The sequence below is a fragment of the Bubalus bubalis genome, chromosome 14, assembly GCF_019923935.1.
Source record: "Bubalus bubalis isolate 160015118507 breed Murrah chromosome 14, NDDB_SH_1, whole genome shotgun sequence".
Classification (NCBI taxonomy): domain Eukaryota; kingdom Metazoa; phylum Chordata; class Mammalia; order Artiodactyla; family Bovidae; genus Bubalus; species Bubalus bubalis.
In genome coordinates, this window is record NC_059170.1 from 82,568,518 (window position 1) to 82,595,253 (window position 26,736).

The 26,736-nt window shown below is 41.5% G+C and overlaps 1 protein-coding gene and 1 long non-coding RNA gene across 7 annotated transcripts in view; one reads left to right on the plus strand and one right to left on the minus strand.

Annotated features, from left to right (window-relative positions):
- The window catches only part of PLCB1 (phospholipase C beta 1), an 849,858-nt gene that overhangs the window by 624,436 nt on the left and 198,686 nt on the right, over nt 1-26,736 (minus strand). The window lies entirely within an intron of this gene.
- Nucleotides 2,215-10,470, plus strand: LOC123464911. The gene is made up of 3 exons (XR_006640015.1): nt 2,215-2,348; nt 9,772-9,914; nt 10,224-10,470. It is a non-coding gene; the product is annotated as an uncharacterized LOC123464911 (long non-coding RNA).

The following is a 26,736-nucleotide window of genomic DNA, read 5'->3' on the forward strand; positions in this document are numbered from 1 at the left end:
TACCAATGGAGTATATTTTAAGTGATATTCTAAGAACCAGCGAGTACTGATAAAAATATTTAAAGGATCCCTTGCCCTTTTGGCTTATTATCAGAAGCCTACTGTCTCTATCCCAGGACCCATATCACCCCTCCAATTGCTTCAGAGTCTCTCCTAACCTCCAGGGAAGCAAAACTGTTTATTGAAAAGTTTATTTTTACTAACAAATATGCCAAACACACAGGCAGCAGAATATAAAAGTTTATATGAGGAAAGCAGAGGACTGAAAAACAAATTTATGAAGTACTTAGAGAATAACAATAAGGGGTTTGATGAGTAACAACCGGGAGCAGGCAAAGGGCTGCCTGATTTTAAATCTGTTTTAAATTGCAATTTTTTCACATGTGTTTACATTCTGTTATAAAATGAAACAAGTACAGAACCATAAAAACAAAATAAACCAAGGAGAATACTTTTGCAAGTTGCAAGATCATATACCATCTTCTTTTGAACATGGAAAAGCAGTTTACTACCTAAATAATTTATTTCAATGATGTGTGCTTTTAGAGCACCTCAGAGTGATGAGTGGATGAACCCCAAATGGTGGACAATAGAAAAACACTGAAATGCACTCTACTTGCTTTTCTTCTCTTGTCTTTTCCTCTCCCTCCGTCTCTTCCTCTCCTTCTGTCCTTTTATTTTTATTTTCTTCCTTTTCCCCTTATTTCTTTCCTTTCTTTCTTTTTAATGGAGAATACCAGAAATTAGGAGGCAGGGGAAAAGAGAAAGTGTGGATCAAGAGATATAAACTTTCAGTTTCAAGAAAATTGCATTTCTTGGAAATTGCAAAAGACCTACTGCATGCATGGTGACTCTGGTCAATACTAACCTATACTTGAAATTTGTGAAGAAAGTAGATTTCAAATGTTTTCACCATAAAAAAAGGCATATGAGGTGATGGATTTATTAATTAGCTTGATTATGGTAAACACTTTTTTGTATATCAAAACATCATGCTGTACACTAAAGTATATTTAATTTTTATTTGTCACTCATAAATCAGTAAAGGTGAAATAAACTATTTCTCATTAAAATTCTTTTCCATTTCATGATAACATGTGAATGGATGGCAAAGGAAAGTCTTGTTAGTTAGGTACTGAGCGAGTAACAGGGTAGACTCAGAGCCTGGTGAACAGTGCCAATGGAATCAGCTGGCAGTTGTGGCTGGGTTTTCCTGAGCGGTGACCTAAAGGAAAGCAGCCAGAACAGCGAGGCGACCACATGTGGCAGTCCTCCCTGGAGCAAGGGCTTAGGGCTCTGAGCCTGGAACAATCCTGTCTGAGAGTATATCTCGCCACTGCCATTTATGAGCTGTGTAACTTGGAACAACACAGTATCTATGAACTTCAATTTCCTCATCTGCAAAAAGGGGACATTCATGATGCCTGATATGTATCTTCTAAAACTCAGATGTGCTAATACAGGGGTCTCCTAGAACAGAGCCTGGCATATAACAGATACTCCATAAGCATTAACTGTTGTTGTATGGACTTTCAGATATTTGTGGTTGATTCCTACAATCCTCAGTTTTGTATGTATGTGTGTCCATGTTCCTCTGAAAGATCCTAAAGTGAAAACTTATTTACTTTATTAATAACAACACAATAATAATATAAAGAGAAGCACATTCATTCATGCATTGTATACCTCTGAGAAAAGTTCCACGCACTGATCTAAAGCCAGGTGCACACAGGCAGCCAAAACACCAAGTCACACATCTCACCCTGTCACTGCAAACCTGGTGCTAATACTTTCAATAAGCTGCTCCTCCCCTCATCACATCACATGGGCAGTGACCCTGGGCATGGGGCTCACTCTGCGCCTTAGTGGTGAGGGAGAGGGTCTTTATTTCATCAAAGTAATGCATTACCATGACAGAAAAGCACCACTATATGGAAAAGAAAAGCATTAACCATTCCTCCTTACCCAGAAGAGGTGTGAGGACATTGCTCCAACTGGCTCATGAACAGCTTGGCAGACTGCACACATGGCCCCAGGTCAGCAGCCTCTCTGTTCCCACACCTTTGGCCAGCAAGAAATTGGGTCTCTTTCCAACAGTTCTTGAATCTGGCTAGCTTTGTGATGTTCTTTGGTCATGAGAATGCACCAGAAGTGACAGCGTGTCATGTGGAGCCTAGACCTGCAATCTTCCCGTGTCTCTGTCTCTGCCTCTCTCCCAGAGACCAGCCTAGACAATGTGTGAACGTCCCTGGACCAACCTGCTGAAGGATGAGACCCATGACTCACTCACCCCTGCCACTGTAGTCAGCCAACTGCTGACAGACAGAGGACAACAGCCAGACACACAGGTAAGCCACACCAGAAGGCCAGAGCTGCCCAGCTGGCCTCTGCCCACTCCAACCCGAACGTACAGGAGCTAAGTAAATGCTTATTGTTTAAAGCAACCAAGGTTTAGAATAATTTGTCATGCAGCATTATTTGGCAATAGATAACTGATAAAATAGTGAAGGTAAGATCCCAATAGTAGCTTTTATAACTCTAAGACCTATGTTCTTGAAGCTGTACAAAAACAGTCATTGCATAATTAAAATATATATGTACGTGTATGTATATATAAAATACATTACATTACAAAATTATATATTGAGTAGACACAGACAATGGCTTCCCCAGTGGCTCAGGGGTAAATAATCCACCTGCAGTGCAGAAGCCATAGGAGACATGGGTTCGATGCCTGGATAGAGAAGATCCCCTGGAGGAGGGCATGGCAACCCACTGCAGTATTCTTGCTTGAAGAATCCCCATGGACAGAGGAGCCTGGCCAGCTATAGTCCAAGGGGTTGCAAAGAGTCGGACATGACTAAGCAACTTTACACACATGCAGATAAAAATAAACTACCAGACAACTAAACAAAGCCTACTTTAAGTGGGCTAGCTATGGGAAGGAGAATAAAAATATATCACTTTGGGCAAACAAAAAATAAGTGACAATTTTTAAAAAATGAGAGAGCATAACTCTCACTTTTAATACTTAACAGATTATAAAGCATTATATTTAAGGATTTTACTATTTGACTCTCAATATTATTTGAAAATCAGACCACAGAATTATATACAAAGATAAGCATTTTATTGGTTTATCAAAAACATCATTTTCCTAACTTTTTATTATCTGATTTTCAAGGAACATAATACTGTCATGCAAACCCACAAAATACATACATAAGAAAATGCATTGCCCTTGGGTAAAGCAATAATAATGAAACTTTGTTAATGGCACCCATCACACACTGACCATGCATTTACCATGTGGAAGGCACCTTGCTAACCCAGGGATGAATAAAACAGCCTTAGTCCTTTCCTGATTGTTCTGTGCAACTGAGTACCAACATAGAAGCTACTTTAAAAAAAAAAAATAAAGGGGAGTTTCTAAAAAATAACATATAGCCTAGTACTTTAAAAATATTCCAAAATGAAAGGTTCAGAAGATCTGCTTTTGACTAGTCAAAATGGTCTTAATTCCGATGCACTGTATTCAGTAAAAATTTTCCCCAGGAACATCAAAGGAGGAGTTAATAATGAACTTGAGTTACTGTCAAATACAAATACTTATCTTTGATGTGATTAAAGAATTTTGTAAAAACCCTGAAGGTCTTATAAACTGTACAAAAAATTAGAAAAAAAATTTTTTTTATTAAGTCCTAGAATGAATACTAGGATATATTATGATAGAGCTCAGGCTTTAGAGAAATAATGCCTGGTTATAACTGCCATTTTATTTATGAATTCCAAGGTCACTGTTGGCCTGTGCATTCTGATATAGAAGTTGAGATACCAAATTTAAAAAGAAGAAAACAAAAGAAATAACTCTTAATGTATTCTCCTTGGAATAAAAAAAATGCTAATAATGCTTGAGAGGAAATAAGAAATGAGAGTTTCAAATAGACTAAAAGAGAACAGATGAATGAGTTATTAATAATTATCTTTAAAACATAGTTTTATTGTTACAAGGTGAATACTAACATTTTATGCTTTATGTCTTCAATGAACAAAATAACCAAAATTAAACTGAATCAAGATGGGTAAACAATTAACAGTAAAAGCAGGTACCAGAAGAGGCTGAGGATCCTCTGCTGTTGTACAGCTTTAACAATAACCTGGGTTGGTTTTTAGCTTTTATATATCAATTCTGGGAACAAATGGGGTATAGGAACCGTTATTTTAATTTTGTGATACAAAGGATTTGCAATTTCTCTAATTTCACATACTTGCATGTGTTTGGGGGGAGGGTTGGTAAAACCGCTCACTCAACGAATACTTACCCCAAGCATTCCAGGAGGTACCAGGAGACAGAGTGTGCTAAGCATGACCGCCCCCGCCACCATGGAGCTCTTAGTCCATGATGGTGGACTTTCCTTAAAGACATCATTATTGAAATGAGGTCGTGATTACAGAATGCCTATTGCAGTGACTCACAGAAGGTCTATTCTAGTCTCAGAGGCTCAAGAAGGCTTCCCAAGAACTCCCCAAGTGAGCTGAGATCTCAAAGATGGGAAGGTCTCAAAGCCAAAGGAAGATTAGCAGACACAACCTCTGCCAAGTGAGAACACTGATGAGTCCAAGGAACCGGAAGAAGACGTTAGTGAGCAGAGCAGGGTAAGCACAGCGGACAAGAGCAGAGGGCAAGGCTGGAAACCATGGGGGAAGCCAGAGGCCAGCTCTCAGCCAGTGTGAACTCAGACCAGCACAGTAACCTCACCTGGAAAGGCATCAGAAATGAAAATCATCAGGCTCCACCCAGACCTCTAGAATCAGACCCTCTGGGGTGGAGCCCAGCAAGCCCTCCAGGGGAGTCGGATGCACCTTAAAGTTGAGAAACTGAGGTTGTTTTTAAAGCTTTTCTGTGTCCTCTGCATGTGTGCTGGTTGCTTAGTCATTCAGTCACGTGCGACTCTTGCGACCCCATGGACTGTAGCCCACCAGGCTCCTCTGTTCAAGGGATTCTCCAGGCAAGCATACTGGAGTGGGTTGCCATGCCCTCCTGCAGGGGATCTTCCCGATCAGGGATCGAGCCCACGTCTCTTGTGCCTCCTGCTTTGGCAGCTGGGTTCCTTCACCAGTGCCACCTGGGAAGCCCTGTATGTACTGTACTTCCCCCAAATCCTCAGAGACTTTCTGCTTTTTCTCATTTCCATTCTCTTGTGTCATTCAGCCTCTGTGGCCTCTCCCCTATTTTGCTATCACAGTCTCACACTGCCTCTTTTTACTCAGTTATTCATTCATTCAGTATTTCTCGACACCTACTATGTGTTTATAACATATTATCAAACAAAACAAAGATCTTTGTCCAATACCTGAGCAAATTAGATAGGCTTGAACGTGATAAGTGTTGTGAGGGGCTAAAAGGAGAGTGTTTATAAGCAGAGTGCTTGTTTAGTAAGCAAGTGGCCTTTAAGCCTCTCAACAAAGCCAGTTTATAAATGGGAGAAGAAACTCAACATCCAGGAACCAGGAGTTACTAGGTAGCTTCCATCCCATGTGTCTCTGCCTCCCCAACTTTGATGTCTCTCCATGTTACAGCAGTTGCAGCTTTGCTTACTTGGAAAGCAGACACTGAGATAGAGACTTCTACACAAGTATCTATTATGAGATACCTATGGGATCAGCACCTACAGAAGGGAGGGGAAAGGAGGAAAAGTAGGAAGGGAAGGAAACAGGTCCAGGAAGGAGAACTTAGTCTGTGATGCAGATGCTAAAGAAGTCTCAGCCAACCCTACTGGAGCTATGAACTGAGATGACCCTACAGAGTTGTCCTGAACTGGAGAGGGGGGTAGAATCCAGTACAGGTTGATTCCTGTACTGGAATCAACACTTACTGGATGTCTGCAGCAAGAAAGGATGTAATGACGAGCAAGACAGCTCTCTCTGGACAACACCAATCCCCAGAGAGGGGACTGCCAGGGGGAGACTGTGAAACAGTACCTAGGACTGGTTAACTCACCAGTTTGGGGTGAGAGGGGAAAGATGTAAGTAAAAGCCCCCAAAACAGTTCCTTTCAGCTTTCCCAGAATCTTCTGCTCCACAGTATGCCATGATAGCATCTTCCCCCAGAATGCCCCCAGCGCAGTTCTGTGGTGAGAACACTCTGTTGAGTTCATCTCAGAACTTAAGCGAGCATCTGTATGGAGGGCACCAGCCCTGAGGATGTCAAGAGGCGCGCCAGTGCTTACTCGAGGAGTAAAACTGCCAGGATGATCACTGCTTATAACTGGAGAGAGGCAAAGAAATTAATGGAGATGAATACCATGCAGTCTCCTGAGAGCTGGCAAACTGAGTCAAGACTGCTAATCATTAGAAAAACCGGAGGGAAACATTTCAGTCAATATGGTCAGTTTTCCCGGAAATCCACCAGTGGTCATGGTTAACGCAGTAAATATTTAATTCCAGCACTGACAATTGCCCTCTGACCCCACCATTTACCTCAGCGGCTCTGAGAGCTTAGACTAACACCTGGGCTCCTTCCATTGTTCTTATCTGGCTTTCCCTCTGGCTGAGCTCACAGAATTGCAGTAAATGTGGAAGCAAGACTGACAGACACAAGAAACGGAACAAAGGCAGGATGACAAAAGTATAGACTTAGAACTGGAAGGGGCCTTGAGGGTTGAAAAAGTCACTCCTGCATTCCCTATTACACATGAGAGTATTAAGACCTAAAACCGAGACAGAGAGGTTATGTGGTTGTACCTAAGGTCACACAGACAGATCTAAGCTGCAGCTGGTTCTCTTCCTGTTGTCGGACAAGGTGACTAGTGGCCACTCCGTCATGCGTCAGCTTAGCTGAGCTGAACAAAAGTCCCAGTTTCCTTCCCTGCATATCTCTGATGAGGGTGGGTCCCAAGAGATGCTGTGCAGAAGCTGGAAGAAGAAGTGAGCGACAACCATATTGTTCCTCACACTCAGAAGGTCACACACACCATGTTTCTAGTTCAAATCCATTGCCACTTATTTGATGGATCACTTAATGGACACGCAATGACTCTGCCTTTTTCTGCTCTTACATTCTATGCCTCCTGGTCAGTCATGTGTCTAGCTCCATGAAGAGGCTTCTCCTGGATATCTGCCTGTCAAGGTCAGAGGAAGTGAGAATTGTCACAGGTTCAGTCTGTTTTGGTGGCATCTGTCCCATTCCTGGTCATGAGTTCCAGCCTGTACTGTTCTTGCCCATGTTACACTTGTCTTCCCTTCCTTGTAGGTTTCAAGTTCCAGCTTCAGATGTGCAAATGACAGACCAACAGACACTGTTTAGTAGCCCCCACAACTGTCTAAGTTACAATTGCTAAAAATCCCTGTAACAAATCTGAGTTGGTGGTGCTCCATCTGGAATTAAACTTGACTGAAATTAGGTGCTGATGGAATCATTGCTCCAAAGTAGTTCCTGGTATCTTGCAAGTGGTTTACATGTCGTTAGCATCATCTAAGACTTCCAACCTAGGAGTTGTATTTATTTTCATTTTAATGTATATTTGCCTCATTTGCAAATTTTTCTGCTGCTTACTAATAAATTAGTAGCTAGTATTTACTGAGTGCTTACTAGGGACCAAGAACAACCCTATTCATCATGTGTCATATAGTGTTATTTCTTAGTACATGAGCAAACTCCAGAAACCTAAGATTATATAGTTTTCCCAAAGACACAGAGTTAGAATCAGCAAAACCAGAATCTATAGTCAGGTTGGTCAACTGAGGCCCCACCCTTAGCTCTTTACTGCCTCTTATGAAGATACTTTGCTTGAATGAATTTTTTTTTTTTTAATGATTATCATCACTACTTTCCTCCAGAGCTTAGAAAATATAAGGCCACTCAAAGAAGAACTGAGAATTGCTTTGGTACCAAATACGAATGGCTCATCTCCTTCTTGTATCCATAACAGATGTTAGTAATCAGTGTTGATGCTCATCCCAGCTCTTTCTGGTTTTACTGTAGTTGACTTTAGTCAGTCGCTCAGTTGTGTCTGACTCCTTGCAATCCCATGGACTGCAGCATGCCAGGCTGCCCTGTCTATCATCAACTCCTGGAGCTTGCTCAAACTCATGTCCATTGAGTTGGTGATGCCATCCAACCATCTCATCCTCTGTCGTCCCCTTCTCCTCCTGCCTTTAATCTTCCTCAGCATCAGGGTTTTTGCCAATGAGTCAGTTCTTCGCATCAGGTGGCCAAAGTATTGGAGCTTCAGCCTCAGCATCAGTCCTTCCAATGAACGTTCAGAACTGATTTCCCTAAGGATGGACTGGTTGGATCTCCTTGCAGTCCAAGGGACTCTCAAGAGTCTTCTCCAACACCGCAGTTCAAAAGCATCAATTCTTCAGCGTTCAGCTTTCTTTATAGTCCAACTTTCACACCCACACATGACTACTGGAAAAACCATAGCTTTGACTACACAAACCTTTGATGGCAAAGTAACATCTCTGCTTTTTAATATGCTGTCTAGGTTGGTCATAGCTTTTCTTCCAAGGAGCGAGTGTCTTTTAATTTCATGGCTGCAGTCACCATCTGCAGTGATTTTGGAACCCCAAAAAATAAAGTCTGTCACAGTTTCCACTGTTTCCCTGTCTATTTGCCATGAAGTGATGGGACTGGATGCCATGATCTTAGTTTTCTGAATGTTGAATTTTAAGCCAACATTTTCACTCTGCTCTTTCACTTTCATCAAGAGGCTCTTTATTTCTTCTTTGCTTTCTGCCATAAGCATGGTGTCATCTGCGTATCTGAGTTTATTGATATTTCTCCTGGCAATCTTGATTTCAGCTTGTGTTTCATCCAGACTGGCATTTCACATGATGTACTCTGCGTGTAACTGTAGAGTTGTTCTCAATATCATAGCTAAGGCAGCTGGTACTGACTGAAGGTGATACTCAAGAAGCTAACTTAGAAAAGGAATATAATGTAGGTAGAGACAAGGAAGAGGAAATCGGCATTGAATTTGGAGAACAGACCTCCAGTTAATCAACATACTTATTAAGCTCTTACTATAGTTTGAGCAAGGTCCCAGGGATGGTGAAGGGCAGGAAAGCCTGCTGTGCTTTAGTCCATGGGGTCACAAAAGTCGGATACGACTGAGTGGCTGAACAATAACATAGAATAAACACATTTTGGGGACACAAATAATTATAAGACACGGACCCTGAATTTAAGAAACTTACTGGAACTTATATTGAAGTAATAAGACATTTACACACATAAACATGATCATTAATATCAGGTAGTATGTCAGTGTTGAGCAATGATACTGACATTTGGTTTCCAGGAAAGTGTGAATTTGACCTGGGTTTTGAGAACTACTTGGGGCTTGGGTAGATAAACAGAAGAGGGGGAAAAGATATTCCAAGAGGAGAAATGATTTGTGCTAAATTTCTAATGGTAAATGAAAAAGATTAAACTGAGTAGGAGCCAGCTGTCTGGAGAGGAAAAAAAAAAAAACAAAAACATAGAAAGAAAATATGAAGTTAAAATTTGAGCTTTAAGGTTCCAACTAGGGAGATTTGCATTTCACTTGATAAAATTCTAGAGTTGTGTAAACCTGATGCATCAATGCCTATAAATCTTAGTCCCTCCCAGTATTCATACCTTTGCCCACTCATCTTGCAGGTTCTCCTACAGTAACCCTGGGCCTGATTATGTTACATAGCTTGGCCAGTGGGATCTCATCAAATGTGACCCAGGCAGAGGCATGAAGAGTGGATAGCTTGCTTGCTCTCATCCTTGTTTTTCAGGAGAACATGATCAGGCTGGCTGCTGGAGAATGAGAGAGAGACGGTTCAGCCGTCCGGATGGCTCCAAACAATAACCAGCTGACCACCAAGCACAGGAGTGAGCCCGCCGGGACCGGAAGAACCGCAGGAAGAGAGTCCTCCCTGTGAGTGAAACACGGACGCCGCAATCATCACTCAGCGCTGTTCTGTAGCTATTTGAAACAGTCTTTTACTGTTCTTGTTGATTCTCCTTACTTAAAAAGAAACTGCTAGGGTTTCTGCTTTAAACAAAATTCATGCTGCAAGTAGGCTGAGAAGCCCTCCAGGGCACCCCAATTTTTTCTCTAGAGACAAAGAAATAGATTTCCCGTCCTTTCACATTTCATTAAAATGCAAATGAGCATAAACATTATTTTCAATGTAAAGTAAGCAGAGTAAACAGTTAAATTTTTTCCATGACTCTATCATCACAGTTACTTTGAAGAGAACAGTCACTTTGCAACAAATGGTGGCCCTTTCAGACACAGAAGAGGTGACTGAAGGATGAAGTCATTTTTCCCCAGGGAGAAAACATAGAGGCTCTTGGCTCCCAGGAGTTACAAAGTGTCTGGAATGAATATGCTAATGACTCAAGGATTTATACTTCTGTATGTGTCCCTCCTGTTGAAAGTTCTACAGATGGAATGAGTGTAAATGAAGCCTTTTCAGATGGTGTAAGGAAGCAAGACAAGTAAAATGTTGAAAACATGCTTTTCCTGTTTTTCTCTCGTATATTATTAATAATATGTGGGAGGGTGATTATTCTTGGTTCTGTTTCATACAAGAAAAGTCACTCTCCCCAAGCATAAGATGCAGCTGGTTTCAGGGCAGGAAAACATGAAAATGGCCAATACCTAATTACACGCACTTAAGGACCACATGTAAATTCATATTAGAGGCAGTCAGCGCTGCTGCATTAAGGTGGGTCCCTTGGTCCTGAGACAGGCTGGGACCTGGGACCCTTGGCTGCAGTGCCTGCACCCGGAAAACCATCTCCTCAAGCAACAAAATACAAAGAAACTACAAGGGACTAAAAATGACTGTGTGTTGCACATTTGGGACAAATTATGGACAATAAGATACAAAAGGACCCAAAAAGGCCAACTGCCACTTCGGAAGATCTGGGAGCAAAAACGGTGCTGGGAGCAAAAGCAGGGTCTGCACACGCACCTTGACTCAACACCACCATAGAGCTGGGCAAACCACCCAAGCACCCCTTCCCGATCTGACCCCTGGACACACCTCTACCTCACCCCATGTAAGGAGCTCTCCCACGCCTGCCTTGGGTAGCTAGGAAAGGAAACGACTTATTTTTACTCCCTCCTGTGGATGCAGGAGCCCCAGTAAAGCCCTGCCTGAAGTTCCTGACTGGCCTCTGGTCAATTTATATTGACTGGAGAAGGCCAAGAAGTATGGTTAGTATCAGTTCCCTTAGAGTTCCTTTGAGGCCCTTCACCATTCTCATGGGGAAGATAAATAGGAAGACAAGTGTCTGAGCACAGCCTTTGCCCTGATCCCCAAGGGAACTCTGGAGCTGGACTACTTTTAACAGGCCTGTTGGCTGAGGGGAGAGGGGTGTGTGTGTGTGTGTGTGTGTGTGTGTGTGTGTGTGTGTTGGGGGTGGATCTGTATTTCTCTGACAAGACAGCTCCATCAGACAAGGGTAATTCTCTGTGGAGGGAGGAAGCCTCAGAAAGCATCACAGCTGGGATGGAAATGCACAGCCTTGTGTAGGGAACGTGGGTGAGCTACCCTGTGATTTCTCCAGCAGCATGGAGTTAGAGGAGAGAGAGGCATCAGCAGAGGAAAAAATCCACCAAGGAGATAGATGCAGAGCGAGGAGTCCTTCTCTCTGCACCTAGACATTACTGAAGGTGTGTTCCGTTGCTCACTTTCCTAGCCCTCATCTGTGCATTCACGTTTCTATCAACTGTGTAATAAGGACCGACTGTAACTTCAAGGCAAGAACTCAGAGCCAACTTCCATCAGACCCATCTGCCTCATGTCCCACTTCCTCAGGTTCCTTGCCAAGTTCAAGTGGCTTTTTTTCAAAGCCAAAGCACTGGTAAAAGCAAAAGATCACTCCAGAGTTATAGTAGCATTTTAGAAAGCCAAGATTTTCTGAACCATCAGTCAGCTCACTGTCTGAGAACTGATGCATTTTACAGAGATTAAAAACTAAGCTTTCCCTGAGAAACAGGGGTAAGGAAGATGGATCAAAACGAAGGTCAAATGGTCCACTTTCCAATCCAATCAAATCATGGTTGAGCACATAAAAATTATAAACCAAGGTAGTGTTTCTGGAAGCAGACACCTTTCTACAGGGATCTAGAGATTCAGGTAAATAACAGAACAGGTAAGTAACAGAATGAACATATGCACACATGATTTCCAAGTACTGTTGATTGAACTGCCACTAATTATGCTACTTTAGTTCAAAGTCCAGTTTTTGTGTGTTAAGTACTGCATGCTAACCAACTGCACCATGGAGCTCTTAGTTTTTCTAAATATCTAATACAATAACCCCAGATTTTGCAATAAAATATTTTATTAATTCATGGTGGTGGTTTAGTCGCTAAGTCATGCCTGACTTTTTGCGACCCCATGGACTATAGCCTGCCAGGCTCCTCTGTCCATGGGATTTCCCAGGCAAGAACACTGGAGTGGATTGCCATTTCCTTTTCCAGGGGATCTTCCCAACCAAGGAATTGAATCCAGGTCTCCTGCATTGTAGGCAGATTCTTTACCAACGGAGCTATGAGGGAAGCATACTTTTGAGATAAAACTGAACTGAATATACATTATATAGTGAAACATACAAATCTTATCTATACCTTCCTGAGTTTTAAATGTACACACGTGTAACTCAAACCCCATCAAAATATGAAACATATTTATCACCCCAATCCTTGCCCCCACCACTGAAAAGCAACTACTGGTCCTTTTTTTAAACCATCAATTAATTTTCCTTGTTCTAGAACTTCACTTAAATGGAATCAAACAGTATATACTCTTTTGTCAAAGCTTCTTTCACTCAGCACCATGTTTCTGAGATTCATCCATGTGGTTGTATCAGACCTTCAATCTTTTGTGTTGCTAGGTAGTATTCAATAGAGACATTCCAGAACCAAACATTTTCCAGCTATAGTCCTGATGATTAAAGCTGATTAAAAATGCTGATTCAGAGAATTTGGAAAATTTCTAAAAAACATGTCTTTTAAGAAAATATTTCAAAGTGAACAGGGCAATATGTCTCCACTAGAGAGACCCACAGCCAAAACAACAAACAAAATCTTGAAAGTCAATCTTCCAGAAATCCACTCCTGCTCCACAATAAGACCACACACACACACACGCACACACAATCTGTTTTAATCATTTGCAAATGGCTTAAAACATACAGTAAGAAAAAACACCACTCCAGATCTCGCTGGAGACATTTTATCTTTAAGACTCAGGGCTGGCCTAAGAAAGCCAACCGACCATTCTTCTGTTCTTGGGCATAACAGCAGTAATATAACTTGAAGAATAATTCCCTGGGTGCTTTATTTCTGGCATACTCTCTTAATTGGCTAGCACGCTAATCCCTTTCTTAGAAGAACACTTAGCACTGGAAATGTGTGAGGCAAACACAAAAATACAAGTCCTGGTTTGGTATGCAAATTAGCACCATGGAAACCAGCCTGGCAATGCTGAGCTCAGGGCTATCTATCTGCAGGGAGCAGATGAGCTCTGAATCGGAGCCTGAAGCAAAGTGCTGTCAACACGATTAGGGACACAGATTGCTTCTCACCCTGTGGCTCCCTTAATTCTGAACTAGGAAACTTAAACTTGACACTTCAGTGGACTAGATCATCATGGGGCCTCTATTTCTCATTTGTAGCCTCAGCTGACAAAATTTTTAGTCATTTAGAATACAGACATCAAAGTGTGACATTATTTTAGTTACTATTTCCAGATCTAAGGAATATATTTGTAGAAATATAATGTTATGCTTTGCATTCAAACAATAAAATAAATGCTTTTCTATGTCAGCTGTTATGTGGGCAACAGGAATTCTCTTGTCCTTGGTTCTACTGGCATGACCCTTGCGGTCTAAGAATGTCTTGGGCATTCTTCTGGGGGCAGAGAGAATTTCTCTCTTAATGCCTCATGAAGGGATAATTCCAAGGACTAATCATTGCTCTCTTAGAAAACCATTATGTGACCCTCTTGTTCACAAAAGTATTTCTCTTATCCCTAGTGCCTCCCCAAGTCCACTCACCTAGACCGCACGGGCAGCTTACTGCTGCATGAAACCAGAGGCCTGAACAGACCTTTTGACTAAAAGCTACCATTCCACACGTAAGAGAAGATTGGTGCAGACAGTTGTCCAGCCCCCAAAGACTGTATTAGAGATTTCAAAGGCCAAAAAGACAGTGACAGGAATGGTGCAGCCAAGACAACCAGCACATATAACAACCATGAATCACCAGGGTTTACAGCATGCTGTCCATGGAAGTCAGGGGGCCCATGATCAGGAGGGCAAAACAGCTTTCTTTTTACTAGCCTCTAACAAAGTAATTTCTTTAATTAAGGGTGTAGATAATAAACCACTTTAATATTGGTAATATTTGTTATTTTGCTACCAATAAAACCATGACAGATGTTTTCATATGGTATTACAGATATGCCAGATGTCCATCACACATGCTCAGGGCTACTTCACGATTACAGTAGTTACTCGACTATTAGACCCATGGCCAGAGCTTACTATTAATGCATTAATAAAGAGGCATACATACCAAATACATACCAGATGCATTAGGAAAGAGGCATAATTACCAAATATTACATAATTAATATTTTCCAAAAATATGCTGACAACTGTATTTCAGAATAGTTTCCTGTTCGTGTATAAAATTATATACTTAAAAATCTTATTTTAAAAATCTTATTGAATTATGCCATAATAAAAACAACAAACAGCTATATGCACAATAACATGAAGAAGCCCAAAAACATTATAAGGAGGGAAAAAAGCTACACACAAAAGACTGTAGATAGCATGCAGTTCACAAGTATCTTTGGTGGTAGAAATCAACAGTGATTGCCTCTAAGATAGGGAGGTGATTATGCATACATTTGTCACAACTGCACATAACATATGTTCATTTTACAATATGAAAATTTACCTTAATAAAATGCTGACAACAATATTATTCCAGGGGCTTTATCAAAGGAGCCAACAACTCAGAAGAGGTTCAGTTCAGTTCAGTCGCTCAGTCGTGTCCAACTCTTTGTGACCCCACGAATCGCAGCAAGCCAGGCCTCCCTGTCTATCACCATCTCCCGGAGTTCACTCAAACTCACGTCCATCGAGTCGGTGATGCCATCCAGCCATCTCATCCTCTGTCGTCCCCTTTTCCTCCTGCCCCCAATCCCTCCCAGCATCAGAGTCTTTTCCAATGAGTCAACCCTTCGCATGAGGTAGTTAAAGTACTGGAGTTTCAGCTTTAGCATCATTCCTTCCAAAGAACACCCAGGGCTGATCTTTAGAATGGACTGGTTGGCTCTCCTTGCAGTCCAAGGGACTCTCAAGAGTCTTCTCCAACACCACAGTTCAAAATCATTAATTCTTTGGCACTCAGCTTTCTTCACAGTCCAACTCTTGCATCCATACATGACCACTGGGAAAACCATAGCCTCGACTAGATGGACGTTTGTTGGCAAAGTAATGTCTCTGCTTTTCAATATGATATCTAGGAAGAGATTAACAACCCCTAATCTCCCAACAGTGTCTTGGAGCTGCAGGAAAGCCACATCAGCATCAAACTGGCCCTTGAGTTGCCCAGACCTCATAAGTGACCCAGGGTGAGCATCCACAGCCCTGCCCAGAAAGTCTCTCCAGGCCCCCATCCAGTTAGCCCACCCTACATGAACAATCTTCAGACTCAGTGTTCCATGCACTCCCCAGCCCAAGACAGATGGGAGCAGATGCTTGGACACCTTGCAAGGCCATGGTGGATTGAGAGAAAATCCCCTCTCCAACTAAAGCACGTGACATCCCACACTGAGCCCTGGTGCAGCGGACCCCCAATGCTGCAATGATATTCCCACCTCTGGAAAATGGTAAGGGACACTGATAATTGTGTTCCACCAAAGGGTGTCTTCACTCTGGCTTTCCAAAATCAAGTATCAGTCAGGCTTACTCTAGAAGTTCATCTGACATCATCATTGATAGTTGAGAAAACTGAAATTGAACCACGTTAAAAAACTCATCACTACCCTTATTCCAGAAAGCAAAGAAGAACTAAAGAGCCTCTTGATGAAAGTGAAAGAGGAGAGTGGAAGAGCTAGCTTAAAACTCAACATTCAAAAAACTAAGATCATGGCATCCAGTCCTATTCAGTTCAGTTCAGTTGCTCAGTTGTGTCAGACTCTTTGCAACCCCATGAATTGCAGCATGCCAGGCCTCCCTGTCCATCACCATCTCCTGGAGTTCACTCAAACTCATGTCCATCAAATCGGTGATGCCATCCAGCCATCTCATCCTCTGTTGTCCCCTCTCCTCTTGCCCCCAACCCCTCCCAGCATCAGAGTCTTTTCCAATGAGTCAACTCTTTGCATGAGGTGGCCAAAGTATTACTTCATGGCAAATAGATGGGAGAACAATGGAAACAGTGACTGACTTTATTTTCTTGGGCTCCAAAATCACTGCAGATGTTGACTGCAGCCATGAAATTAAAGATGCTTGCTTCTTGGAAGAAAATCTATGACAAACTGATAGCTTACCGTGAACGGTGTCGGATTCGCGATCTCTGAAGAAGATTTAGCTTTGGGACCAGGGATCAGGCTTGATCACTTAAGACCTTCTGTGTAGCAGAGTTTTATTAAAGTATAGAAAGGGACAGAGAAAACTTCTGACACAGAGACAGAAGGGGGGCAGAGAGCTCCCTCACTAGTCTTATCAAGGCCTTATACACTTTTACCAACCCACTCCCACAACATACATTTTAATTTAACAAAATTAGAATTAGCAATAGAAAGGTTTTATCAGACCCATTCTCACAACATAGTCTTAAAATAACAAGATTAGTCAGAAGGTTCCTGTAAAGAAAGAGAAACATGTCCTTGAGCAAGATACATGGCTATATTGACTAAGACAAAGCAATGTAGCAAAAATGTTTGTCCTGTTCTCCCTGAGAGCCCCAGACCCCTTTCTCCTCCTCAGGGACCCCAGACTTCTTATCAATCTACCTAAGAATTGACTCTCTCAAAATTTAGACAGCATATTAAAAAAGCAGAGACATTACTTTACAGACAAAGCTCTGTATAACCAAAGCTATAGTTTTTCCAGTGGTCTTGTATGGATGTGAGTGAAACAAAAAGTCACTCAGTCATCTCCAACTCTTTGTGATCCCATGGATTATACAGTCCATGGAATTCTCCAGGGCAGAATACTGGAGTGGGTATCCTTTCCCTTCTCCAAGGGATCTTCCCAACCCAGGGATAAAACCCAGGTCTCCCGCATTGCAGGCAGATTCTTTACCAGCTGAGCCACAAGGGAAGCCCGTGAGAATGGACGTGAGAGTTGGACCATAAAGAAGGCTGAGCACTGAAGAATTAATGCTTTTGAATTGTGGGGTTGAAGAAGATGCTTGAGAGTCCCCTGGACAGCAAGGAGATCAAACCAGTCAATCCTAAAGGAAATCAGTCCTAAATATTCTTTGGAAGGACTGATGCTGAAGCTACAACTAATACTTTGGTCATCTGATGCATAGATCTGACTCATTGGAAAAGATCCTGATGCTGGGAAACATTGAAGGAAGGAGGAGAAGGGGATGACAGAGGATGAGATGGTTGGATGGCATCTTCAACTGAACAAACGTTAGTTTGAGCAAGCTCCAGGAGTTGGTGAAAGACACAGAAGCCTGGCGTGCTGCAGTCCATGGGATCACAAAGAGTCAGACACGACTGGGTGACTGAAATGAACTGAAAACACTCATCATCAATTAACAGAAGACAAATCCAGGTGATAATCACCAGTTGTTCATCTTTTCAAAAGATAGATGTCTCCTCAGTGCCAAAGAGCCAGACAACCTGTGCACCTGGCATACATATTGTTCTAGATTCTATGCAAAAACTGTTAAACTGCTTGGAGAATATGGAAAAGACCAAGGGCATCTGTTGGATTCAGACTTCAGCATGTCTTTGATCTGTTTTCTGGGCTGTGATGTCTGAAGCTATTTCAGGAGAATGGTCCAACAGAAAGGCTGGTTTAGGAGCTGGAAGTCATGTGTCCAGATGGAGCTCTGTCACTAGTGGGATGTATGACTCTGGTTCAGTCACTCCCCCCTCCCTACCTCGGGTTCTTCATCTCCAAAAATAAAGGTTAAAAAAAATACTGAGCCTCCAGCCCCATCAGGTGATGATCCCAAGGGCCACACTAGTGACCGTGTCTCGCTGTATCTCACTGTTTATGAACTCTGGGTAGGCAAGGCATGAGCGGGGAAGCTGAAAGAAAACCTGTGGAGTCATAGGAACCGCAGACATGTTTATTCTCTCCAGGCTGGCACAGGAGCTGTAGTAGAAGCAGAGATGCTATATTCTCTCACGGTTGACCCATCGGACACATAGCCATAGCACAGCCACAATGCGGCCATAACGTAGCCACAAGGGCTTTTCAGCTGGTGCTTACACATGTTTACCGAGTGAAAGTGGCCTATGGCCAAGCAGGTACATCTGAGGTGCATCGCAGTGCGATAAGTGATCTCAGCTGTTACATTACCATGTATTTACAAATCGTGGGTCGAGAGAGCCTGACTACGGCCATCTTGGCCAATCTGTTCTTTCCCTACAGATCCAAACATAACGCTTTTCCCAAAAACACTCAGTTCTAAGTCTACAATGTTTTCTTCCAATACTACTTGCTTTTAGGTCCACCTTTCCAAAATTTCCTATTTGGATGTTTATTCAAAATCATCAAATTTGATGTTATTTTCATATCAAAAAGAAAGCATGGATGAGAATTTGTATATGGGATTCAAAATGAACAGCATTATAAAGGCACAAGAGTGACAATGTTTACATTGGCAGGCTTTATTACTGTGATTATTGTAGCTTTTATTACACTAAATTTAGAGGTGTGAACAACTCAAGAGTGCTGACTGAGCTCATAAACACTGCCTGGGTTCAAATCCACTTCTTCCACTTAGTACCTGTACAATTTTGGACAAGTTACTCAGCTTCACTCTGTGTTTTTGTTTTCCCATGTGTAAAACAGGAAAGTTTACAGTGCTTTATTCATTTAATCCTTATGCAGATTAAATGGTATTTGCAAAGAATAGAGATTACTTGGAAGATGGTAAGTGCTATATATACATGCATGGAATAATAAATTAAAAGCAAATGTTTTACTCAGAAAAAAAAAAATTGATATGGCCTTCCTATCTCATGTGGCTTTTCATTGTTGGCTGTGAAACACTGTCCCCTTTTTGAAAGAAGGTCTCATGCATAAAGTAGTAATGTATTTTGCTTGTTCAATCAAAGCAAAAGTTTCTGGATTAACCACTTTTATATTTAAAGCTCCCTATAAAACAGACAATAAATAGCTCTACTGTATAATTTGTAGAAAAGAAATAAAGCACCGTAAGTCGACTACACGTGTTCTTAACTAACAACACAATTAACAATGAACAGGACAGTGAGGGGAGTCTGCTAAACACACACACACACACACACACACACACACACACACAACAAAAAACCAAAACCTTATTAACACTGAAATACTGTCTGAAGGATGAAGGGGAGCAGCCTTGCCTTTGTAGTCAGGTCTTCAGTGGACTATTTCAATTGATAATTGGTAGTAAAGCAATGGATTGTTCAATTCTTCCACTAGATTTACCTCTGCAGATTCAGTCCATAATTCATTTGAAGATGACATCGGAGAAAGAAGAAAGGCCAGTTTTACTTTATTTTATCCAATTAAAGTTGAATCCAGAGACTAAGAACCTTTTACCTGACGCATCGGAGTGCCCCTGCCTGCAAGCACATTCGCCCAGACCCACGGGCACCCACGTCAACCCTGAGGTCTCCAGGCACACTGCATTTACAAGAAACACTATTTTTAACCACTAAATGTGGATGCTTTGTTTATTCTATTTACAGATCATTGCAGGATGCCAGCTAAATGTCCCATTTTACATCATCCCTCACCAGACCTGACAGTTGGAAACACTTAGTTCTGCTCTGCTTCCATTGTGTTTCTGAAGTCATTTGAATGATTTAAATCAGAGATAAGTATTTGCAAATGAGGTAAAAGAAAAAAGATGTGTCTGAAAACTCCAAACTTCCTTGCTAAGAAACCACTCAGTTCTAGTTTAATTCTAGAGGATTGGTTAACACTTCTAAACTGCAGGGGCAGTTCTCTGATGTACCATTTCAACATAATTTTTAGGGATTCTCTGTTTCCAAATCAAATATTTATTTAAATTGAAAAGAAAACTATGTAAAAGGAGAACTCTTCATTCACTTTTCAATAAATACACAATCTAATATTCAAACAACAATAATTGTAATGGTATTGTATTTTACTGAGCATCTACCACGTGCCAAGCATTACTCTGACAATGTAAGACATTAGCCCAATTCCCAAGTCTCAAAAAGTCGGTATTATTGGTTTCACTTTCAGAAGAAAACACTGTGGACTGCAGACACTGAAGAATTTGCCCAAAGTGAGAAACTGACACAGCATTCAATCCAATACTTGGGTAAATTTGATCAAAAGATAATGAGTGTCTTTCTTACACTTGCCTTATGTACAAGATTCCACAGGTTGGCGTGACCAGTGACTAGTGACCTGGACCTAAATGTGTCCAGGAATCCAAGTGGGACCTTCTAGACCTAATGATTTATAATTAAGATGGAGAGGAAAGAGCTGGAGAAAGCCAAGAGAAGACAAGCCTGAGACACCCTTTGATCTTTCCACCCTTTCTGATTCCTCCTTTTCCAACAAATCACTTATTCCCCTGCAGTCTGTCTCTGTAAACTGTAGCCCAATAAAGCAACTTATTCTATGAGATTTATCCACTTGCTTTATATCCTCTAAGAGTGTTTACACCTCAAAAGAGAAATGTGTTAATCTCAATAAACCCTTATCCAACCTGTTGGTGGTAGACATGGAAGAATAGGTCCTCACTTAGACTCCTGGGGTTCACTCCAGGGAGCATCCCTGCCCACTGCTTCTGGGCCTTCATCATTAGGGGGCTACTTGCATAGACCCAAGTCACTTTAGCAACACACAAATCAAGATTCCTACATTCAGATTTTCTCTTTGTAAGCAGCTCTATAAAAATCAAAGCTAGCCATCGCACTGGTATAGAAATGAGCATTTCAGTAAATGATTTGGACAGCTTCTAAAAGCTGAATCTACATGGCAGTGCATGTGAGCTGAGGACCTCAGGATTAAGGAAAAGATAAATAGCAAGGCTGAAGGAGGTTCAGGTAACCAGTTTTGGGGGTGATTTTTCCTCTGAATGCCTGAGAACAAACCATAAACCAGAAAGCCCCTTGCCCCATTCTCATACCGCTAGGGGTCACTAGTCATGGGGGGCCTGGCTGTGCGATGTAGGAAGGGGCTCCTTATTCATTCACCACAGGCAGTTGGAGCCCAGGGCAAACCTCAGTAGAATGGAACCTCCACGGTTTTGACCCAGAAGTGCCTGATTCAAATCTTTTTTTTTTTTTTTTCTCTCTCTACTGAATTGTTATTCTTTAATCACTTTGAGTCTATTTCTCAGCAGGACAGACAGGGCTGATAGTGTTTGCTGGGTGTTGAGAGGCTTAATCAAGACAACACATTTCAAGTTACAAGCACATGTTCATGTGGAACAAATTTAGAAACATGAATTTCCCACAGGAAATTGTAAATGGCTTCTGTCTTCTGAAAAGGTATGGCTGAAACAGACAAATAAGAGCACAGGAGATGTGTGCATTCTGGATTCAAATCCTTGTCTCATTTTTCCTCATCTGTAAAATGGGATAATCCTAGTAATCAGTTCAGAAGATTGCTGTAGAGATTTATATGAGCTCTTAGAACACTGCCTGAACCAATGCATGTACTATTTATGATAATAATAGTGGACACACACACACACACACACACACACACACACACACACACAATCATGCCCCATGAAGCCTGTTTGAAAGATTCAGGGATGTTTTGCCCATAGAAGAGGGAGAGTGTGAGACATGCCTTCCCTTTTATTAAAGAGCTATTGGGCATAACAAGGGTTTTGATTCATTGTGTTTGGCCCTCAGGGATAAATCAGCCTCAGTGGATTAAAGCAGCAGGGGATTCATTTTGGCTCCAGTTTAAGAAAAAAAAAAAAAAGTAAACTGGCCTAGCCACTCAGAAATGAAACAGGCTGCTCCTGGAGGGGGAGTTTCAGGTCACAGGAGAATCCAAGCAGCACTGGGTACGCCTTTGGCAGAAATGGTCCCTGCAAGCATCAACCGAGTGATGGGAATAGACAACTTTCACAAATCCTCCCGAGCCTGAGGTTTATGACGATATAAGTAATAATGAGTTCAGGAACATAGATGCTCCACAAATACGCCAGTGATTAATGTTGGAGACACTGACAAAATGCCTTTGAGCCCGTCAGATTTGTTCCCTCTTTCCTGCTGCAACCAGAACCTGCTTCTCTGTGTCTGCTGGTACTTACCGCTCACCCATCAGAGTTGGGGAGCTGGCGTGGAAGCTTGCTCACCTCTCTGTCTGAGACGATCTTTCAAGAAAACAGCAAGAAATGCTATTCATTTGAGATGAGAACCTGGCCTTCGGTGCACCATTCCATTTTAATTCATGGCTTATTGGCAATCGCTCATCTCCTGCTGGAAATTAATTAAAGCTGGTGTTCCACAGGAGTGGTATTTGCTTTGACTACTAGACCCCACCATTGAAAGTTTGAAATGACAAAAACATGTCTCCAATTTAGGGCTCAAAGAGGCATTTCAAGAGCCCCCTGTCGCTCGCAGCTATTCTGTTCCGAACAATGTGCTATAAATGTTCTCAGCGACAATGCACAGGGTGGATTTTAGCCATCTGGAAGTTCCTGCTGATTTTGCCAGGAAAAAAAAAAAAGTCTACCTAAGACTGGACATAAAAGGCCAATTTGGAGGACAAAATATGAGAACATCCCGTTTGCAAATTTTAAAATGACCCTCTTAATATTATGCTTCTCTAGTTCTTTTATGAAAGAAGTAATGTACCATGTATAAGAAGGGTAGTAAAAAGTTAATGATTTATCTGCTTTGAATTTCCCTCATTTCTCTCCCAAACCCCTTTTAAAATTTATGTGCATCTGCTCAGGAGGAGAAGCCCAGCCCTCCTGGCAGGGTCAGGAAGCAGCAGCTCCCCTTGCTGCAAAGACAAACTGACTAAGAGACAAAACAACCCAGGAAATAAAATCATGATCTTTCCTCTGAAATCCCAGATCTATACAAAGAGTTATGTAACATAAAGGGAACAGGAACCCTTCTTTCAGCCCAGACACTCTTCTATTTTCAGGGGGTGTCTATGGAAGCAGACCTTCCACTTTAGGCATGTTCCCAGGATACTGAGATGGGTCAATCCTGCCTGGTCTAGGAAAGAATATTTTCTATGTGTAGAGACCACTGACTCTCTCCACGTGTACCAAGCCATGTGTACCCACCTCACAATATAATGGTGAAATCCAAGTAATCTGTTATAATTCTATACATCTGTTTATCCTTTTCATCTTTTGATACCAGGCCTGTCTCCTACCACTTTCAACCCTCTATCCCTTTGTCCAGATACTATATTAATGACTTAACATGGTATTTGATCAATGAAATTGTTGCTTGGGGGAAAAAAAAAAGACCCTAGGTTTTTTACCTGAAAGAGAAGAGAGAAATAATTTGTCTTAAAGAGTTCATATTTGGTTGGCCATAAGTTTAGGGTTTATTTGGAAGACATTCCAAATATTGGTGCCCATATAGCACCAATCCTATATATGAATAAACAAGAGTTTATGAAATGAAAGTTAAAAATTGAAAGAGTCATTAGAGCATGCAACTATCAACTTCTGTCAGCAGCTGTGATTTGAATGCTCTTTAATGGAAGGAGGAAAAAAACTAGAAAGCTATATTCTGCACATGCAATGAGAAGATACAATGCATTGCTATTACATTTCTCATGGAAAGCCAAAGTTTCAAATATATAAAGTACATCCCTGACTTCTCATGTTAGATACAGTATAATTAAAAGGCTAATTTTGACTTAACGTACCCTGTTTAAATTGGACTCATAGCTTATTTAAATTGATTACTTATCTGGGCCTTAATTTCAAGTTACCAGGGCCTTGAAAAATTGTCATAAAATCTTCAGATGCTACCATAAAAGAGAAGATAAGTCCAGTTCAGTCACTCAGTTGTGTCCGACTCTTTGCCACCCCATGGACTGCAGCAACTGAGGCCTCCCTGTCCATCACCAACTCCCGGAGCTTGTTCAAACTCATGTCCATCGAGTTGGTGATGCCATCCAACCATCTCATCCTCTGTCATCCCCTTCTCCTCCTGCCCTCAATCTTTCCCAGCATCAGGGTCTTTTCAAACGAGTCAGTTCTGCTCATCAGGTGGCCAAAGTATTGGAGTTTCAGCTTTAGCATCAGTCCTTCCAATGAATATTCAGCACTCATTTCCTTTAGGATGGACTGGTTGGATCTCCTTGCTGTCCAAGGGACTCTCAAGAGTCTCCTCCAACACCACAGTTCAAAGCATCAATTCTTCGGCGTTCAGCTTTCTCTATGGTCCAGCTCTCACATCCATACATGACTACTGGAAAAACCATAGCTTTGACTAGATGGACTTTTGTTGGCAAAGTAATGTTTCTGCTTTTTAATATGCTGTCTAGGTTGGTCATAGCTTTTCTTCCAAGGAGCAAGTGTCTTTTAATTTCATGGCTGCAGTCACCATCTGCAGTGATTTTGGAGCCCAAGAAAATAAAGTCTGTTGCCATTTCCATTGTTTCCCCACCTATTGGCCATGAGGTATCAGACTTAATGCCATGATCTTCTTTTTTTGAATGTTAAGTTTTAAGCCAGCTTTTTCACTCTCTTTCACTTTCATCAAGAGGTTCTTTAGTTCTTCTTTGCTTTCTACTATTAGAATGGTATAATCTACATATATAAGGTCATTGATATTTCTCTCTGCAAACTTATTTCCAACTTTTGCTTCATCCAGTCTGGCATTTCTCATGATGTACTCTGCATATAAGTTAAATAAGCAATGTGACAATATACAACTTTGACATACTCCTTTCCCAATTTGTAACCAGTTCATTGTTTCATATTCTGTTCTAACTGTTGCTTCCTGACCTGCATACAGATTTCTCAGGAGGCAGGTCAGGTGGTCTGGTATTCCCATCTCTCGAAGAATTTTCCACAGTTTTCTGATTCACACAGTTAAAGGCTTTGGCATAGTCAATAGAACAGAAGTAGATGTTTTTCTGAAACTCTCTTTCCTATGCTCCAACAGATGTTGGCAGTTTGACCTCTGGTTCCTCGGTCTTTTCTATATCCAGCTTGAACATCTGGAATTTCTCAGTTCACTTCCAGATGTGAACCAAGAAGCCTATCTTGGAGAATTTTGAGTATTACATTACTAGTGTGTGAGATGAGTGCAATTGTGCGGTAGTTTGAACATTCTCCGGCATTGCCTTTCTTTGGGATTGGAATGAAAACTGAGCTTTTCCAGTCCTGTGGCCACTGCTGAGTTTTCCACATTTGCTGGCATATTGAGTGCAGCACTTTCACAGCATCATCTTTCAGGATTTGGAATAGCTCAACTGGAATTCCATCACCTCCACTAGATTTGTTCGAAGTGATGCTTTCTAAGGCCCACTTGACTTCACATTCCAGGATGTCTGGCTCTAGGTCAGTGATCACACCATCATGATTATCTGGGTCATGAAGATCTTTTTGTACAGTTCTTCTGTCTATTCTTGCCATCTCTTCTTAATATCTTCTGCTTCCATTAGGTACATATCATTTCTGCCCTTTATTGAGCCCATATTTGCATGACATGTTCCTTTGGTATCTCTGATTTTCTTGAAGAGATCTCTAGTCCTTCCCATTCTGTTGTTTTCCTCTATTTCTTTGCATTGATCGCTGAAGAAGGCTTTCTTATCTCTTCTTGCTATTCTTTGGAACTCTGCATTCAGATGCTTATATCTTTCCTTTTCTCCTTTGCTTTTCGCTTCTCTTCTTTTCACAGCTATTTGTAAGGCCTCCCCAGACAGCCATTTTGCTTTTTTTTGCATTTCTTTTCCATGGGGATGGTCTTGATCCCTGTCTCCTGTACAATGTCACGAACCTCATTCCATAGTTCATCAGGCACTCTATCTATCAGATCTAGGCCCTTAAATCTATTTCTCACATCCACTGTATAATCATAAGGGATTTGATTTAGGTCATACCTGAATGGTCTAGTGGTTTTCCCTACTTTCTTCAATTTAAGTCTGAATTTGGCAATAAGGAGTTCATGGTGTGAGCCACAGTCAGCTCCTGGTATTGTTTTTGCTGACTGTATAGAGCTTCTCCATCTTTGGCTGCAAAGAATATAATCAAACTGATTTCAGTGTTGACCATCTGGTGATGTCCATGTATAGAGTCTTCTCTTGTGTTGTTGGAAGAGGGTGTTTGTTATGACCAGTGCATTTTCTTGGCAAAACTCTATTAGTCTTTGCCCTGCTTCATTCCATATTCCAAGGCCAAATTTGCCTGTTACTCCAGGTGTTTCTTGACTTCCTGCTTTTGCATTCCAATCCTTGCCACCTTTTCTTAATATCTTCTGCTTCTGTTAGGTCCATGCCATTTCGATCCTTTATTGTGCCCATCTTTGCATGAAATGTTCCCTTGGTATCTCTAATCTTCTTAA